The following is a 20,216-nucleotide window of genomic DNA, read 5'->3' on the forward strand; positions in this document are numbered from 1 at the left end:
AAACTTGCAACTTGAAAAGTAACTGGTCCATCAAGTGAACACCATGCATTAGGAGGTCTGGAGTATCATAACTGAATAATTAGTATCCACCTCCTTCACCCCTTCAGATCCATGTCATCTCCAAAGATAGGTAAACAAAACCAGGAGAACCTTTCATAAATTTTCCAAGAGAAAGGATTCCTTCATCCAGAACATTATTTTGAAATTAGAAACAGTGGAAATGGGATCAGGAAAATGCAACTTTCTGCCCCTATGAGTCTGTTCCGCCATTTATCTAGATTCGTGGCTCATCTTCTGCCTTGACACCATTTTCCTTTCTGATCCTCATATCCCTCATTTTCTATAAACAACTATTGAGTTCTGCCTTGAATGTACTCAATTTCTGACCCTCAGATAAACAATTTCAAAGATTCACCACCTTCTGAGTGAAGATATTTTCTTTCCCATTTCAGTCTAAGATGACCTACTCCCTATCCTACAGTTACATCCCCTTGTTCTTGACCCCAACTTCCAGCCAGGAGAAACATGTTTCCTGCATGTTCCTGTTGATCTCCTTAAGAATTTTGTCCAATCTCTAGAAAATACAGTCCCAAATCTACCAAGGTTGATAATTTTCACATTTTTCTACATTATAATCCACCTGCCAATGTTCTTGCCCACTCTGTTAGCCTATGAAAGCATCTTTACAACCTCCTTACTCCTCACAATTCCATCTAGTTTAATGTTATCAACAAACGTCAACCTAATACAGTTGATCTCCCCATTGTAAACAGCTAAAGCCCAGGCACCAATATTTGCAACACCCAGGTCACAGCCTGCCAACCTGAGAATGACCCACTTACTCCCACTCTCTGTTGCTGTCCATTAATCAGTTGTCAAAGCATGCCAGCTGCATGTTACCCTCAATCCCATGTGTTCTAATTTCATTTACTAAAATCTTGTGTGAGAGTAAATCATTTGCAACTGTCATGGGTTGTATACTGCTGCTGTCTCTTAAGCTAATTTATCATATCTTTGCTTGTTAATTAACTACCTTAAAGATACGAACAGTCAATTTTTTATCGTAGATATCTGTGGCTGCCAAACCCAAAATTTTACACTTGAAACCAGATTCAAAGTATTCACTCAGTTTGTCCACATTATAAATCCACCTCTCTTTACCTGTAATGACCCACATTTGTCCTTGCTAATCTTTTCCTCTTTCTATACTAAGAAGATTTTACAATCTGTTTTTATGTTTCTCACAAATTTACTTTCATACTTGACTTTCCCTTTCTTTATCAGTTTCCTTCTTGGCTGAATTCTCATTTCTTTGTTGATTCTTTTATTATTTTCATGTACAAGTTAAATATTGGTCAAGATATTTTGTGCAGTGGAATTTCTATGCACTAATCTGAAGCGTATATCAGTGATATCAAAATGTCAGTTGTACACAAATAGATTCCATCAATAATTCTATCCAACATTTGTAAATTTCAGCTGTCCTTGCCAGTCAGTCTTGTGTTACTCCAATCCAGAGTCACAACTGTGAACTACTCCTTGTATTAAACCTGTGGTCACTCTTTGCATCACATCAGATAATTACTCCTGACAATCTTCATGTCAGTCACTAGTATCAAATGTAACTGACAACAAAATCACCAGTGTACCTGTCAATGGCTTCTGAAAATGTATCTATCAGTCATGTCTGCCTATGCACCTACCATTTCCTTCTGCCAATGCATCTGTTAGTGATTGTCTTCCGAGCATTACACAAGAAGCCAGGGATATGTATGTGCCCTGAAACAAAACTCATAGAAATGTCTTTTTGTAAGTCAAATGGTCAAGTATAGCATACCAGCACATGTTGCACCATCTTACTAATCAAAAGACCATGAGGATCAAGCCAAGGGCAACATCATGAATTCCCTTTGATTGACAATCTTAAAAGTACTCTTTTGTTTGCTTTTGTTACACATGCCATAAATAGAATTGCAGCATGAATGGATTAGCTAAACTCATCATTGCATTCACAAACTTTAATGCACAATGTGATGACCTCCTACCACCTGCCTACATTTTGTCGGTATTCAGTCAATGGATATTATGATGATTTAACTTTGCAAATACCACTGCACTTGGCAGTCTGGCTCGCTGGCTGCTCATTTTGAGAAATGTTTTAATCTGTTGATTTTGGCCCTTTCGAGTTCGTTTCAATCCTATGTAATATATTGCAAATTGCTCTTGCACATAGATCAAAACTAATGCGTAACTAAACTTTACAGTGTATTTTTTGAGGACAATTTGCTCTTTTTTCTCTCACCAATCTCTTCACACTTGCTGTTTATGAACAAATAATAAGCACTTAACAATGATTAACAAATTATGATAAACTAATAATAATTATTAATAATATTCTGAGGAATAAATGCTTTCTGAAGAAGACCTGCTACTTATTTAGGGGCAAGGAACTTAACAAAATATTAAGTAGTCATTGTAGCTGGTCAATAGATTAGCACCATCATCTGTGAAGGGAAAAGTTAAAGGCATAGAAATGGTTTCTTGGATGCTACTGAATTCTCCAAATGCAGCAATGTGCACATCGCTGGCATCTTGGAAACTCTACTCAGTGGCACTCCTGCAACAATTTTTAAGAATATTGAAGACATCTAAGAATACCAACATGTCTTTTGCATCACAATCCCTGGCTGGGAGAAATGCCACATACCGTCCTGAGAATGGGTGTCAGTTAGTTTCTGATTTCTGTGGCTAGGTACATTTCAACAATATTTCAATCAATCATTGTACCTACCAGTCTAGTTGGTATAGTTTAGTAGTAACACTCCCACATCTGAGCTGTCCCAGTGCAGAGAATCAAAGCACACATTTCAACCTGGCACTTAGAGAGGACACTGCACTGTCGGAGATGCCATTATTTGGATGAAAATTAAACTGTTACCCCATATGCCCATTTATAGAACATAGAACAGAGAACATTACAGCACAGTACAGGCCCTTCGGCCCTTGATGTTGTGCCAACCTGTCATACCGATCTCAAGCCCATCTAACCTACACTATTCCATGTATGTCCATATGCTTATCCAATGACGCCTTAAATGTACCCAAAGTTGGCAAATCTACTACCGTTGCAGGCAAAGCGTTCCATTCCCTTACTACTCTCTGAGTAAAGAAACTACCTCTGACATCTGTCCTATATCTTTCACCCCTCCATTTAAAGCTATGCCCCCTCGTGCTCGCCGTCCTAGGAAAAAGGCTCTCCCTATCCACCCTATCTAACCCACTGATTATTTTATATGTCTCAATTAAGTCACCTCTCAACCTTCTTCTCTCTAATGAAAACAGCCTCAAGTCCCTCAGCCTTTCCTCATAAGACCTTCCCTCCATACCAGGCAACATCCTAGTAAATCTCCTCTGCACCCTTTCCAAAGCTTCCACATCCTTCTTATAATGCGGTGACCAGAACTGTACACAATACGCCAAGTGCAGCCGCACCAGAGTTTTGTACAGCTTCACCATAACCTCTTGGTTCCGGAACTCGATCCCTCTTTTAATAAAAACTAATTTAGATGGAATTAAAAACGTTGCAATATTATTCCAAAGAGTAGTTAACATCCTGGCCGAATTTATCTCTTGCCCAAAATCACCAAAACAGATTGCTTGTTCTTTATTATATTGCCATTTGTGGGATTAAATTGACTGCCTCATAGCTATTTTTAATCAACCTGTTCAGGAATGTTCTGGGGCACATTGTAAGCAAGTGAGCCTTGAACCCAGACACTATCACAAGAACCACAGGAGCCCTAACAATGGATTAGACAGCTCCTGGTAAATGATCCGATCTGACTATTTTTTAATCAATCTGTTCAGCTGTGTGGAGATGCACTTCCAGGGTAGATGGAACTTGAGTGGATGCCTTCCATCTCAGAGGGAGGGAAATTACCCCTATGCCAGAAAAGTCCTCATTGCTAATTAATATTGCATTGTGCAAACCTAATGAGCATCTCCAGCAAGAGAATCTAACCAGCTATTTTCAACATTCATCGATATTCCATCACTTAAAAACCATAATCAACCTGAAGAAGTTACCCTCCTCCCTCCGGACCAAACACAGGGAATCACTCTCCAACTGCAACTCTCTTGTAATCTCTTCAGCCTTGAAAACTCTCCTCTCCACCTATCTTCTTTTCTCTCCATCTTCGGTCTGCCTCCCCCTCTCTCACTATTTATTCCAGAACCCTCACCCCATCCCCCTCTCTGAAGAAGGGTCTAGGCCCGAAACATCAGCTTTTGTGCTCCTGAGATGCTGCTTGGCCTGCTGTGTTCATCCAGCTTCACACTTTATTATCTTGGATTCTCTAGCATCTGCAGTTCCCATTATCTCTCATCAACTTCCTGTGGGTAACTACTGTCAGTAACAGAACTGAATGAGCCATGTATATTATGTGGCTGTAAACCCTGAGGCAAATAACATACCATTGAGTTTGGAGTTCCTCACTCCTCAAAGTCAGTCTGCTATCAAAATGCGCAAGTCGGGGTGACAAGGAATACCCTTCATGCGACTGGATTTTGGTAGCTCCAAAACTTCTCAAGCATTTCAATATCTTCCAGGGCAAAACAGCCCTTTGGCACATGATGTAACACCTTCAGTATTTACTCCCCTCATCACATGTGCCCTTTGGCAACTTTGTGCACCATTTCCCAGAAGCACTACTCTAGTATCACCTCCCAATTGGTGGCCTCTACCTTCTAGAAGGACAAGAGCAGCAGATACATGGAACTACCAACAACATGTTTTCCCTCCAAGCTACTTACCAAGCCAACTTGGAAATATATCGCTGTTTCTCCAGTGTCACTGGGTCAAAACCCTCATACGCATTCACTAACTTCAATGTGGATGTCTGTATAAGTGGTTCAAGATGGCAGCTGACTTCCACCTTCTCTAGGGCAATTAGAAGTGGGCAGCAAATGCTAGACTGGACAGTGGCAGCCACATCCCGTAAATTAATAAGTAATAGGAACAGGGGCCATTCGACCTTTCAAGCCTGTTCTGCCATTTAAAGAGATCACGGCTGTTTGGTGGCATTCACCTGCTTTCGGGTCTTATCCTTTTGCTTAACAAAAAAAAACTAATTCAGATTTAAAACTAATAACTGAGAAATAAGAGAAATCAAAATATCGATATTTTCAGAAAAGGTATTTTGGTGTATTCTGAGCGTACAAGATGCTATATAAATGCTCTTCCCTCTTTTGTTATGCAAAGGAAACAGTTATTTATTATGCAGAGATAGCAAGAACTGCAGATGCTGGAGTCAGAGACAACACAGTGTGGAGCTGGAGGAACACAAAGGCCAGGCAGCATCAGAGGAGTAGGAAAGTTGATGTTTTGGGTTGGGTCCATTTCTGTAGAAGGGTCCCAAACCAAAACATCAACTTTACTGCTCCCCTGATGCTGTCTGAACTATTTATTATGCAACTATTTCTATGTTTTCCAGAGAAACATAGATGGAGTAAGACTACAGTACAACATTGAATCCAGTCAGAGCTCATCTTCAATGGAGTGGCTCAGTCACATTTGCCACATACCTGAGGCAAACTGCATCAGCTCACCTTCTGGACTAAGCAAAGTGAAACCTCATTGAAGGGGTCACAAAAAGATTAGTATTACCATGGAGGCCCTTTAGATCATAAAGTGACTACTGGGAGGGGATATAGAAATGCTTGGCAGCCTTTGTTTAGTGTTACTAAGAACCTTGTAGCTTAGCATTCTATTTTGTACATTGGAGAGGCGGCTATTCTTGCCTTCTTTGGTAACTTGTGGCCTGTAACCATTTCCCTTGCTGTTGTCTGTCAGTGGGCAGAATCGACAATCAGTAATCACTGGCTAAACAGTAAGATTGTGCAACTGGGAAATTCCACGTCCATTGTCATGTGTTCTGTGGGATGTTGTGCAGGCCCATCTGAGAGTCACATCTCTGACCACACTTTCGGCAGCTATTTTTTTGTCCATGGCCTTGAAATATCATTCCTCTTGGTAGAAGCCTTGCACAGGGCATCCTTTAACATGGGAAGGCTATGGTGCATCAACAGTCATGCAATGCTTGACAGAAGATAGATCCATTTCCAGTGGCAAGGAAACAGGAGGTCTCCCTACTGCTGCAGCCTTTCTCCACTATTGCAGCTGTTGATTTCACACAGATATCTTCCACCTGGATCGCCACTGAGGGCTTGTTTTGGATTGCATATTGTCTGGTTCCTCTCCTCTAACCTTACTGTCATGAACAGACTTGCCAGGAGTTGAGAATTCCTGCAGACATCGCTCTCAGGATCAAAGGAGCACTCATATATCTTTGCCGCAGCAAAGTGAAAATCCACAGAAAAGCGTATATAATACTGAACTCTGCAAAATACATTTCTCTCTAGTGCAGACTGTTCTATCCTTTCCTCACAGCCTCTTGTTGATGTCACTGTTATACCATGACATAAATCACCATTTCATTATCATATCCATTGCCATTAAACTCAGCCTTTACCATCCAGGACCTTCACTTCTGTGGTATGGAGTCCGAATATAGTATGCAGTTGATGCCCCTGACTTGAGGCAGGTGAAAAGATCTGTAGCTAAAAGTATCTGATTAGAACAGAAATGTTAAGGTAAGCAATGAGACTGACTGTGAATTACCCTCAAGTGTTATATATAAGTAAGGCTGTCAATTACCTGACAGGGCTATAAATAGGAGGTTGCAGATGTCAGATACCCATGCCTGAATAGATTCACAGCAGACGATTATTCATGCAGATTTATCTCGTAGTAGGCTGGAAGTGCAATGTAAAAAGAAGAGGGTAATTCAGAATCAATGTAAGATGACGATAAAAAGGCTACGCACATAGCAAGAAAGATTGGATTTCATTCAGCATGGATCCTAACAAAGCAGAAGAATTATTCTGCTCTCCAAATGTCATTGTGTAGTGCAGTGAAGGCAGGGTCGTTGGATATTTTTAAAGCTGATTTCAATAGGTTCTTGCTTGACTAGGGAAATCAAACGATGTTGAGTTGTTAGACAAGTAAGTAGAGCTGACGTCACACCGAGATCAGCCAAATGGCTCAAGGGGCCGATTGACCTGCTCATAAGTCATAGAGTAACTCAAATTTATCTTAATCTATGCAGGACTGTGGTGAAGAGAAGGTCTCCACAGCATATATGACCTTTTTCTTTGACGGTGAAGGTAACATCTGAGAAGTATCAATGTTTGAAAACTCATACAGTAGCCACACAACAAATCCCTGAATCCTACAATTCCTTGGCTCCAAGGCACTCTGGAACTTTGGAGGTGAAAGCTGTTATGAAATTGGAAGTTCTTTCATCTTGTCGCTAACAACAAAATCATCATTGCATAAATCACAGGTTGTTGCTAGTCAACATTAGGTGGCCAAGGAAGTCTTCTGAAGCCCAGAGTACTAATGGTCCCATCAGCTCTGCCTCAGCAATCACTAATTTCCCTAACTTTCACCTTCAGCTGCTCCATCAGTAGATCATAAGCTTCCTGTCTCCCAGTTTTACCTTTTATAATAGCCTCCCTTATTTCTGAGTGTCTGTCTCTCCATTCCAGCCTGCTCTTCAATATCAAAATCAGAAATTGCCAGGAGAACTCAGCAGGTCTGGCAGCATTTGTGGAGAGAAAGTAGAGTTAACATTGACCCTTCTTCAGAACTCATGTTTTTTGCCACTGATGCTGCCAGGCCTGCTGGTTTTTCAAGCAATTTATGTTTTCGCTTCTGATTTCCAGCATCTGCAGTTCTTCAAGTTTTGTTCTCTGCTCTTCAAATGATAGATCTCGCCCATCCACAGTCTTCTCCCAGAAGAAACGTCTCACCATCCTGGGCCTAACATAAATCTGCTCACAGTTTGACATTATTTCATTTTCACCTATGATGGCACAGCACTCTTAAATTGATATGGATATAAGGACACATTGCCCAAGATTTCAAGAGGATATAAATAATTCCACAGCATTTTTTTGAAGGAGCAGCAAGGGTCTCCAAGTGTCCCACCAACATATACCTCTTAACTCGAATTGTTAAAACATTATCAGCTCACTACTGTTTATTATGGCTAACTGTGCAAATCACCTGCTGCATTTGTGGACATTTCACCTGTGACTTTGAAATTTTTCATTGATTTTGGGATGTTTTGAGACCATGAAAGGTATTATTTAATGAAAGCTCTTTCTTATGTTAGCCAATTGCAAATGAGCAAACGTACTCCCTTCACAAACTTAAAGAAAAATCTCTGCTCAAAAAATGGAGATTTTTTTTGGGCTTTTACTACCCTGAGATGAAGTCCCACATTCTCTCTTCCTCTCACACACTCTTTCTACCTCTCACACACACTCTCTCTCTCTCTTCCTCTCACACACACTCTCTCTCTCCTTCTCTCACACACACTCTCTCTCACACACGCACTCTCTCCTCACAGACACATGCTCTCTGCCTTACCCACGCATACATGCACATGCACACACACAGTTTCTCATACACACACTGTCCCTCCAGCACAAAGCCCTTCCTCAGTTTTCTGGTGATATTCCATTCCTTATCTGTTCTGGTCCTAATGCAATAAAGGAAATGCGCTTATAAAACAGAAGATGAAATTAATTGAATCTTACTTTCTTTCTGAAATACCTTCATACCAACAATTATTCCTAATAAACTATGCTTTACTGAAAGAGGAACAAAGATTTTTGACTCGCATTCATCAGAGCAATTTGCAAGACTACCAAAGCAAAGGGGAAACATCATTTCTACTGTATGAGAATAGTGTACTGATTGGTTGGCAAGCTAAGAGCATTATCATGGAGAATGTGCCAATTGGATAATGATTAACAGTTAAATACCAGGCTTTGTTAAATTTCTAAACTACACGTGTTGACTATTATTGGTCAAACCATTGACCTGAGAATTGAATGGATGGCATCTATTTCTTGAGTTGAAGCCACATACATGTTCTTCCTGCAAGGAACATGACATTTTGTATTAATATGTGCAGCTTTCTAGTGCACACAAATTTGCAACATGTTGCATCTAACTGACAATCAGAATTAGTTGTCAGCATTATTATTGGTCTATGCACAGTTTTTAATGCAAATTATGTCCAATCATGAATCAGGTCTAACATCAGACATTGTGCTTCCGGTTTTGCAGGCAGTGCCTGGCTGGGTACCATCAGTACCTAGCTTGTTGTGAACAGTTGCAGGACATGTTGTTTGATATGATCAACCAGTTTTTAGTATGTACAGCTACATACCTAGCAACACATTGGCATTAAATCTCATATTCAATATTGCACATTTATGATAGGCAGAATTGTTTTTGCCTTGACAGCAGTATCTTATTGTATACATTTGTGTTGCTACTGCACAGCAGCAGCATGAAACAGATAGCTTTAACTGATGTTCAAAGTTTTGAAGTACTTTACCCTTCCAGAATAATCTGAGGTAGACATTTCAGCATGTTATACTATGTGAAATTGGAATACCCTAATGTGCCCTATTTCTGCATCAACCTTGCATGGTGAACCAATGTCTTGGGCTCTATGTACAAAGTTTCCAATCAGCCCAACCTTATAAGTAATTGAGCTGCAGGATTCCAACTTGTGTACTGACCAGTCAAGGTAGGCTTGCAAATGACAGTAGAACCCCACCTGATTTCTCAACTGGAGCTCATTTGATTATTTCTTTTCGATGGTGAATTTGAGTCACAGATGGAGAATATGAAGTTAAGTTGGGAAATTTTTACATGCAGCTGTGGATGTACATATAGTAAACAGATTATCATTATGTTGGTGACATTCAAGGGATAGGAGGTTAGATGTCATTTTATAAAGAACAAAAAAAATTACAGCACAGGAACAGGCCCTTTGGCCCTCCAAGCCTGCGCTGATCAAGATTAGATTAGATTAGATCCCCTACAGTTTGGAAACAGGCCCTTCGGCCCAACAAGTCCGCACCGCCCCTTGGAGCATCCCATCCAGAACCATCCCCCTGTAACTCACACACCCCTGAACATTATGGGCAATTTAATATGGCCGATCCACCTAGCTTGCACATCTTTGGACTGTGGAAGGAAACTGGAGCACCTGGAGGAAACCCACGCAGACACAGGGAAAATGTGTAAACTCCACACAGACAGTTACCCAAGGGTGGAATCAAACCCAGGTCCTGGAGCTGTGAGGCTGTAGTGCTAACCACTGAAACACAGTGCTGCCCAAATCAGAGGCCCTCAGTCTAAACCTGTCATCTATTTTATAAGCGTCTGTATCCCTTTGCTCCCTGCCCATCCATGTACCTGTCCAGATATATCTTAAAAGACACTATCATGTCTGCGTCTACCACTTCCGCTGGCAACGCGTTCCAGGCACCCACCACCCTCTGAGAAAAGAACTTTCAGCTCATATCTCCCCTAAACTTTCCTCCTTTCACTTTGAACGCATGACCCCTAGTAATTGAGTCCCCCACTCTGGGAAAACCTTCTTGCTATCCACCCTGTCTATACCTCTCGTGATTTTGTAGACCTCAATCAGGTCCCCCCTCAATCGCAGTCTTCCTCATGAAAATAATCCTAATCTACTCAACCTTTCTTCATAGCTAGTGCCCTCCATACCAGGCAACATCCTGGTGAGCCTCCTCTGCTCCATCTCCAAAGCATCCACATCCTTTTGGTAATGTGGCTACCAGAACTGTACACAGTACTCTAAATGTGTCTGAACCAAAGCCCTGTACAACTGTAACATGACCTGTCAACTCTTGTACTCAATACCCTGTCTGATGAAGGAAAGCATGCCATATGCCCTCTTGACCACCCTATTGACCTGCGTTGCCACCTTCAGGGAACAATGGACCTGAACACCCAGATCTCCCTGAGCATCAACTTTCCCCATAGAAGGTATAGAAGACACATTTACAGAAGACACATTTCTCATGGAACAAAATGAGAAACTGCTTGAGAAACCCAACAGTTCTGGCAGCATCTGTGGATAGAAAGCAGAATTAATACTTCGAGTCCAGTGACTCTTCATCAAAACTCATGAGGTTCATCAAGTTCTCACGGAACCAAACATAGATGTTTGTGAGAGCTGGACCTAGTGAGGATCCCAAGGAAATATCTTCCATTTCGGCACACAATGTTAAAATGGAGTTCAACTGTATGAGTTGCTGGTTCTTAAGTTTAATGCATACTAATCCACACAAAGGTGGTAAGTCTATATTGCCTTAATATAGTGCTGTAGTGCATGTGTCTGCAGTTTCTTTGTGTGGTATACAGGGGAGTAGGCTAACCATGTCAAATGAGCATGTCGATATTGCATTGTTATTAATATCCAAGTTCTATAAGACACACGCAAGTATGGAGGTATATATAGCAAACTTGGCAAGGACTCTGTGTAGCAATTTGCTCAACCATTCAGCTTATCCATGTGGTGCAAACTGTCATAGATAAGGTTGTTGACTTACTCACTAAGCTGGTAAGTTCATTCGCAAATGCTTCGAGACCATACTTGATAACATCATCACTATGCCTCTGGTGAAGCGTCAGTGTTCTGTCCCACTTGCTACTTATGCCTAGGTTTGCTGTGGCAGGTGACATCACTTCCAGATTTGTTTCTTAGTGTTTGGAATATGGGGTCCCGCTCTACATGTTTGTTAATGGAGTTCCGGTTTGAGTGCCAGTCCTTAAGGAATTCTTGTGCATGTCTTTGCTTGGCTTGTCCTAGGATGGCTACAATGTCCCAGTTGAATTGGTGTCTCTCTTTGTCCATGTGTATTGTAATGAGCGATAGTTGTCTCTTGGTGGCTAGTTGGTGTCCATGGATCGTGTCGGCTAGTTTCCTTCCGGTTTGCCCTGTGTGATGTTTTTGGCAATCTTTGCATGGTATCTTGCAAATAACATCAGTTCAGTTAGTTGTGGTTGTTGGATCCTTTATTCTCGTCAGTGGCAGTTTTAGTGTAACTGTCTTGTTGGGTTTCTTCAGCAAAACCGTTGCTTTTTATCGTAAATTTCAGTGCAGCCAAGAAGTTGGTTTTATGAGCATCTCTGTGATTGTAGTTTACCAGGATGACTTTCTTGGTGTCTGTGATTGGCTGGTCAGATAGATTCCTTATCCATGTGTCCGCTCTGCCTGTGTCATTGCTGTGGGTAAGGTTAGTCAGTTTCTCGTGTAGGGCATGTCTTTTCTTGGTCCTGGTCTACATGGATTAAACTGCAATCACAGAGCTGTCAGGATCCATGGACACCAACTAGCCACCAAGGGACAACTATCAGTCATTTCAGTACACATGGGCAAAGAGGGACACCAATTCGACTGGGACAATGTAGCCATCCTAGAACAAATCAAGCAAAGGCATGCATGGGAATTACTGAAGGACTGGCACTCAAACCGTCACTCCATTTATGAACAGGTAGAGCTGGACCCGATATATAAACCAGTAGTGATGTCACCCACTACAACAAACCGAGACACCTTAATAACAAGTGGGACAGAACACCGACACTTCACCAGAGGTGCACTGAAGGTGTTACCTGTTGTGGTGATGAAATGTTTGCAAACAAACTTACCATCTTAGTAAGCAAGTCAACAACTGCATCAGCTACCTGAACAATAAATCTGCTGAAAAACCTTCAAGTCATAGATAAGATAAAGCGTAAAGCGGTCATTTTTATATATTGGGCAGCCCGTACGTACACAGAGCCATGAGGATGAACATTATCATACATATCACCCCACAGAATGTACTTAAAATGCTTGCTGGACTTGTCTATTTTCAACTCGCTATGAACTAAAGCAGTTCAGTCATGCTTTGTGGCAGGTGCAATGGATATGAATTTAGAATCTTCATCAATAAGGCCTGCATTTTGTGATATCGTTAGTCTTGTTATGCATGCCAATTCTTACCCTTTGGTCATTTTGAGTTTGTGGATATGTATGTTGAGGGTTGGACCTGAAGCAACACAACACTGCCAGATATTCGCACGAAAATCAGACAAGTCACTGGAACCCCACAATATTCATGTGCTCGACCAGTGAGGTTGCTTTTGAGGATTCACTGTCTTCAGTGGCTACTAGTGTGTAGTAAGGTCACTGAGAGCAGAGGGATTTGGCCTTAGAACTGAGGTTTTTGGGGTTTTGGGATGAAGGCACACTAAAATTAAAACCATGCATAAGGGCAAACTTCTCACTTTCGAAGGGTCAGATAGATTTATTACGCATTTTGTGGCTTTGCTAAATTGTATTGCCAAACTACTCCTGCTTAAGTGAATTTGCAGTATGGGTGTTTTTCAACTGATTACTATTTATGATGAGATATCTGTTGAGGCAATATATTGACAATAACAGTTTAACTCAAAAATAACAACAATTTGCACACTTCAGGCCAAGTGCGGTGCAAGGCTGAGCATAAATTAGCAACCATGTTACCAACATGTTCCATCTCACCTTGCACAGCCATTCAATCATAGGATTGGGTCTTGCTCTATCATTGACAATACATTTGAAATTGAAAATTGGCACATCTTAGATATACAGTGTTGGGAGAAGTTTACTAGCTTGCCCTTGTTCCTAACTTACCCAAGTTACAAGTATACAAATAGCTGTTTGATACTATTTGAAGGCAGGAGAATGGAGTTAAGAAACATTTCAACCAGGATTGAATGACAGAGCAGACTTGATGAGCTGCAAGGCCTAATTTTGCTGCTATATCTTTTGAATTAATTGTCCAACTTGTGTGTAAATCGACTTTGCAAGTGGACGCAAGACCAGACCCCATTCACAACCCAGAGACTGCATGCACAAAAACTTGAGCATTGCTGAGAAAGGAAGATATATTTTGTCTCTTTTAATAGAAATGATTTAAAATTCAGATCTGCTACTCCAAGCAGCTCTCTAAGATGGATTAATACAGCAGACTTCCAAGAATTCCTACTCTTTATATACATCGTTCAGCATTGTCAAATTCCAAAGTGCAACATTTCATTCATCACACAAGCAATAAATTTGCCAAATGATCAACCCTTTGTGTGGAGTAAATCACATTGGTACATTCACCAAAGCTCAACAGTTAATTCTATACTTTGACTCAAATTTACATTAAAAGAGAAAAAAAACGTCAAATACTTAACTTTGTCTCTAAAACCCAATTAAAGAAAGAAGGACAAACTTAGCTTTCATTAATAGTGGGATTGAGTTCTAGAGCCGTGAAGTTATGCTCCAGCTGTACAAAAGCCTGGTTTGGCCACACCTGGGGTATTGTGTCCAGTTCTGGTCACCTCATTACAGGAAAGATGTGGAAACGTTGGAAAAGATGCAGAGGAAATTTACCAGGATGTTGCCTGGAATGGAGGGAAGGTCTTATGAGGAAAGTTTGAGAGAGCTAGGGCTTTTCTCTTTAGAAGAACAAAGGATGAGAGTTGACTTGATAGAGATGTACAAAACAATCAGAGGTATGGATAAAGTGGATAGCCAGAGACTTTTTCCTAGGGTGGAGGTAGCTATTACGAGGGGGTATAGTTTTAAAGTGAGTAGATATAGGGGAAATGTGAGAGGTAGTTTCTTTACTCAGAGAGTGATGGGGCATGGAATGGATTGCCAGAGAGGGTAGTAGAGTCAGCCTCCTTAAGGGCATTTAAACCACAATTAGATAGGCATATAGATGATAGTATAAGGTCGGGGTGGAGGTTAGACAGACCTCAGGTTTAGGGTAAAATTTCAGCACAACATCGTGGGCCAAAGTGCCTGTACTGTTCTGTACTGTTCTATGTTCGGTGTTCTATGTACATTAATGCCAATGTGCGTAATACACTCTTGTGATGTCATAAATGTGGGTATATGAAGGTCCCAAACAAGGCAATTTGATAGGACCATACAACCTATTCTCGTGATGGTGGTTCAAGCACAGACATGAACTTTATACCCTTTAATTTGATCTCTCATGCTGAGGTTGGTCAGGGGGAGAGGAAGATATGTGATCTGTGCTAATATTGCCATCACTATAGACTGTGCTTCTCCCATGGACTTAAACGGAATAAGGGATTTTGGAGTCCTCGACCATGAAACACAAAAAGTGAGCACACAGTTTTAATGAGTAACAGGGAAGGAAAATGATGTGTTGGCTTTTATTTCAAAGGGAATGGAGTATAAAAATAGGGGAGTTTTGTTGAAACTTTGCAAGACACTGGCCAGACCACAGTTGGAATACATAGAATCTCTAAAGTGTGGAAATAGGCCCTTCAGCCCAACAAGTCCACACTGACCATCAGGGCATCCCATCAAGACCCATCGCACTAATCTAGGCATCCCTATGGGAAAATTAACATGGCCTATACACCTAGCCTTCACATCTTCGAACTGTGGGAGGAAACCAGAGCACACCCACGTAGACACAGGAAGTAAGCACAAACTCCACACAGACAGTAGCCACAAGATGGAATCGAACCCAGGTCCCTGGTGCTGTGAGGTAACAGTTCTAACCACTGAGGTGCTGTGAGCACTTTTCTAGGGAAAGATAAGGGAATGGAGGCAGGCCAGGGAATGTTCGCTCGACTGATACCAGGTACTGAGGGACTGTCTTATGAGGAGAGGTTGTGTGGATTGGGCCTGTACTTGTTGGAATACAGAAGAGTGAGAGATGACCTAACTGAAACATACAAGATGTGGAGAGGTTGTTTCCCGTTATGGGACAGTTTCGGACTTGAGGGTATAATCTTAGAATATAGGATCATCCATTTAAGACAGAGATAAGGAGGAGCGATTTCTTCTTTAAGAGGATAGAGAGTCTGTGGGATTATTTAAAGCAGAGGGCAGTTGAGGTTGCATCATTAAGTCTATTCAAGGCAGAGGTAGTCATATTTTTAAGCAGTAAGGGAATCGAGGACTATGGGAAAAGGCAGAAAATGGAGTTGCGGTTTATTAGTTCAGCCATGACCTGTGTAATTCTGTCTGCGTGGACTCTGCCTACCTTGGGGTGTGGGCATTGGGTGTCTGCATGGCATTCTAGAGGTTGCTGTACCTAGGTAGATTGTTCTTAGACTCCGTCCACTGCACCTCTGTTTTGACCTTTTATAAGACCTTATATTTTTATTAATTTTTTTTTACTAATATTCTAGAGGACAGAGTGCAGATGACCGCTTTTTTTTCCAAATTTATTCATTCATGTGATGTTGGCATCACTGGCTAGGCAGCATTTATTGCCCATCCCTAATTGCCCAGAGGGCAGCCAAGAGTCAATCACTTTGCTGTGGGACTCATTGTTGGGCTTTTCCCCAACAATTGACACATGAGCATCATTAGACTCTTAATTCCACATTTTTAATGGATTCATAATTCTACTTGCCATGGTGGGATTTGAACCCAAGTCCCCAGAATATTATCTGGGTCTCTGGATTAACAGTCCAGCCACAGCATCACAAGGTCATCAACCCTCCTACTCTTCTACTCCACCCAGAACTGATTCCCCGCGTCTACTGCTGCTTTGGGATTCAACTCCAGGGCTCACTAGCTCCTCTATTCCCCTAATGCAGAGGGGGTAAAGATATGAAGAGAGAGAAAAAAAGAAAAAGAACAAGAAGAGCACAGGAGCTCCGGCTGGAGTGTCTTACTCTGCCTCTGTTATAGGAGAAGCAGCCTTGGAAGTTATCTTGGAGCAGCTACGAGCTGGGATAGAGTGGACTGGAGACTTGGTGCCGAGCGAGCACAGTTGTTGAACCGGGGTCTGGCATGGTCAGTTAGCCCACTTGGGAGTGCACGTGCGCTGAGCTGCTGCAATGTAATGCTTATTGGGTATTTTTATCTGACTGTAATGTCAATCCTTTGACTATGCCTTATTTTTAACTTATTCTTTAAACATTGTAAAGTAATGCAACTACTTTACTTTTTATTCTTCTTGTACCAAGGTTTGCACCTAGCTACTTGTACCTAAGATAGTGCCATAAGAGGTGGCATTGTAAAACTTTTCACTGTACTCCTGGGCTTCTGTACTGAAGTACCCGTGACAATAAAGCATATCTGACTCTATCCTATTCATCTTCTCAGAGTCTTGGTAACATATATTATTGGTGTCGGAATTGTACAACCGTGTAAATCACTATGAACATATTCATTTCTAATGTGACTATACCATGAATACCCTGCCTTGTGGTCAATGATTAAATAAAGACATTCAAGTTGACAAGAGAGACACAGGTTGCCACCCGCAGTTGTAGGAAACCACAGAAAGTTGTGAACATAGCCCAATCTATCACATGCCAACCTTTTATCTGGTGACTCCATCTATACTTCTCACTGCTTCAGGATAATGAAGATAATCAAAGAACCCTGGCTACAATCTCTTCCAATTTCTTCCGTCAGGGAGAAGATACAACAGCTTAAACACATGTACCAACAGATTCAACACCAGCTCCATCCCGTTGTTATTAGACTTCTGAATGAACCTCTCAATTTTAAGTTTAATGTTGATATCGGTCTTTGAGCGCTTTCTCTGCAGCTATAACATTGTATTCTTTGTTCTGTTCTATTACCCTAGTGCACTTTGTACGGCATGATCTGCCTGTACTGCACGCAAAATAAAACTTTTCACTGGACTGAGTTGCATGTGACAATAATAAATCAATTCAAATCAAATCAAAAAGGAGGGATCTCTTCATTGACAGTGTAAAATCTGTGACAGCCCATTAATGCAAGCCTTAGGCTGCTCAGATAGCTTTCGTGGAAAGGGTGTTCAAGGAATTTCAAACCAAGAACTGGGAATAACCAGTTGGAAATATAGATCTGGAGAAATAGCTGTCTGTTACACAAAGCTCCTTAAAAATAGTTATTGGACCAAAAAAAATCAAAAGTCATGTGGTTTTGTATGAATAATTCATGTTTACCAAAATGCACTTGTATGTTTCCAAATGAATAACAGTAGAAAAGTGAATTTGCGCGGAATGGCAATTACAGGAGAGAGTCCTGTTCAGCGGAAAACCTTTATTGTTAGTTATTTGAGTTTTGATATGTGCATTTCAAATTACAGCTAATATTTTCCACATATCTAATCCAATAATTTGGTACATATCAGAGAGGTTCCTTTCTGTGATTAACATGTTCACTTTAACTTCAAATTAACCTGATTCATTTAATTGAATGTAAGTCCATAGCTCAGCAATCCTTGTGATCAGAGTAGATGTATTAAGAGAGAAGGATTTCAAATTGAATACAGTTCACTCCACACAGCACTAATTGTACCGTTTACTACAACCTGAGTCTGTGACCAGCACTATTTAGTCAGTTAATGATGATACACAGTCCAAGTCTCCAACAAATAATTACGAAAAAAATCCTTCTTTCTTTACCCATTACTTAAAGGGGCAGTGCTCCTTTCAGGGTGCCTATTGAATTGGAAAGCATTGCCGTCAAAACCTCAATCACAGAGAATCTCAAAACCAGATGTCCACATGTCTGGGAGAATCTATGATGAATGCATTACTCACCTTATCTTTTATGATGCAATTATAATATTATTGGGCTGGGAGTTGGTTAGCCCAGTTGGCTGGGCAGCTAATGTAGAATAATGCCAACAATGGGTTCAATTCCCACACTAGTTGAGGTAACCACAAAAGTTTCTCCCCTCACCCAGCAGTTCCAACCTTCAAGTTAAGTGACCACCAGTTGTCTCTTGGTGATGAAAGATCAGCCCTCTGCTACTATAGTTTCTTTCCCTTTATGTCATTGGGCTACCTACCCAAAACTGTTTATACATTAATAAGATATAGAATGTGCATACAAGCCCCATCAATAGCATGTGAGAATTAGAATTGAATTTATTCAAAAATATAGAATTTTTTGTAAGAATTGTCAATAGAAGTTTGATTGAGTTTAACAGAGCATTGCAAAAACACAAATGATTTGGTAATATTCTTCAGTTCCACATATGAGCAGCTCTCTGAAGTGCCTAGCAAGTCACTCAGGTGTTCCAAACAGACAACTGTTGGATGGAAATGGTGAGCAGGGAAATGGGGAAAAGGCAAGAGATTGGCTCAGGGGGATAGAACTAGTGCAGCACAGTGGTCCAAATGGATTCTTTCTGCACCATAACAATTATGTGATCCTTTGAACTGGTGACATGCAATAAATGGTGGTCTTGCCAGTGGTGCCCATGTCCCAAAAATGAATAAGAAATATGCAGTCCTGAATGGTTGGCAAACTGTTCTTATTTTTTTGTGACATGAATTTGAATACTATCCAGAACCATGAAATCTTACAACACAGGAGGAGGGCATTTGAGCCATTGTGTCAATGATAAACGTTCAAGTAGCCCCCCCTCTCTTTCTCGTTCTCAAACCTCTGCTATAGTACAACTAAAAGTTCCTTATCTGATGGCTCTGAGGTTCCAACATAATGTGAGTTTTGGACTTCCTAGGTATGAGTAAGCACCTGATATTACAATATTTCCCATGACCTTTGATTGGTATTAAAGTGTAAATTTTCACTTTGGGAGCTTGAAGCTCAAAGTGTGGGGAATTCAATAAAAAGTCCTTTGCACAAAAACACATGTATATAATTTAAATAACACACATCAAAATCACAATCCAGAGGACTCAAGTCATTTTCACTTTATGAAATGCAATTTCAATATTGGGTGTTCAGTAAATTATAATTCTTTTAATCAAAATTCTGACCTCTCAAAGACAGGTGAGAAGATTATTTTTTGCACAGGATTAAATAAGGCTAATAAAATAAACTTGCATTTAGATAGTGTTGTTCATGATCTCAGGACATTCCAAAACATTTTACAGCATATTGAGCACTTTTGAAGTATGATCATTTCTGTATTGTAGGAAATGCAGCAGCAAATTTGCACATGGTGAACAGCATGTAATAATAACCAGGTAGGCTGACAAAGGGCAGGGAATATAAATAAACCTGCAGAACGGAAGTGTAACTGGAAATGAACTTCCACATAGATAAGTGTGTGTTTTTATTAAAACGCGCAAGAAATGGCGAGACAGGTAGAATATATGGTGGGATGACAAAATGATGTTTTTGGAGAAATAATGTCTGACTTTTGGTCTGAGATTTCAATGACAAGATGAGAATCTCACTAGCAAGTAGTGAGAGGCCTATTTGCATACATTAATGTCCCATTGTTAGCTGATTTCACCATATTTTTAAGCAGTTTGCTAATACCTCAGGCTG

This window comes from Stegostoma tigrinum, chromosome 37 (assembly GCF_030684315.1).
Source record: "Stegostoma tigrinum isolate sSteTig4 chromosome 37, sSteTig4.hap1, whole genome shotgun sequence".
In the NCBI taxonomy this organism is placed as follows: Eukaryota; Metazoa; Chordata; class Chondrichthyes; order Orectolobiformes; family Stegostomatidae; genus Stegostoma; species Stegostoma tigrinum.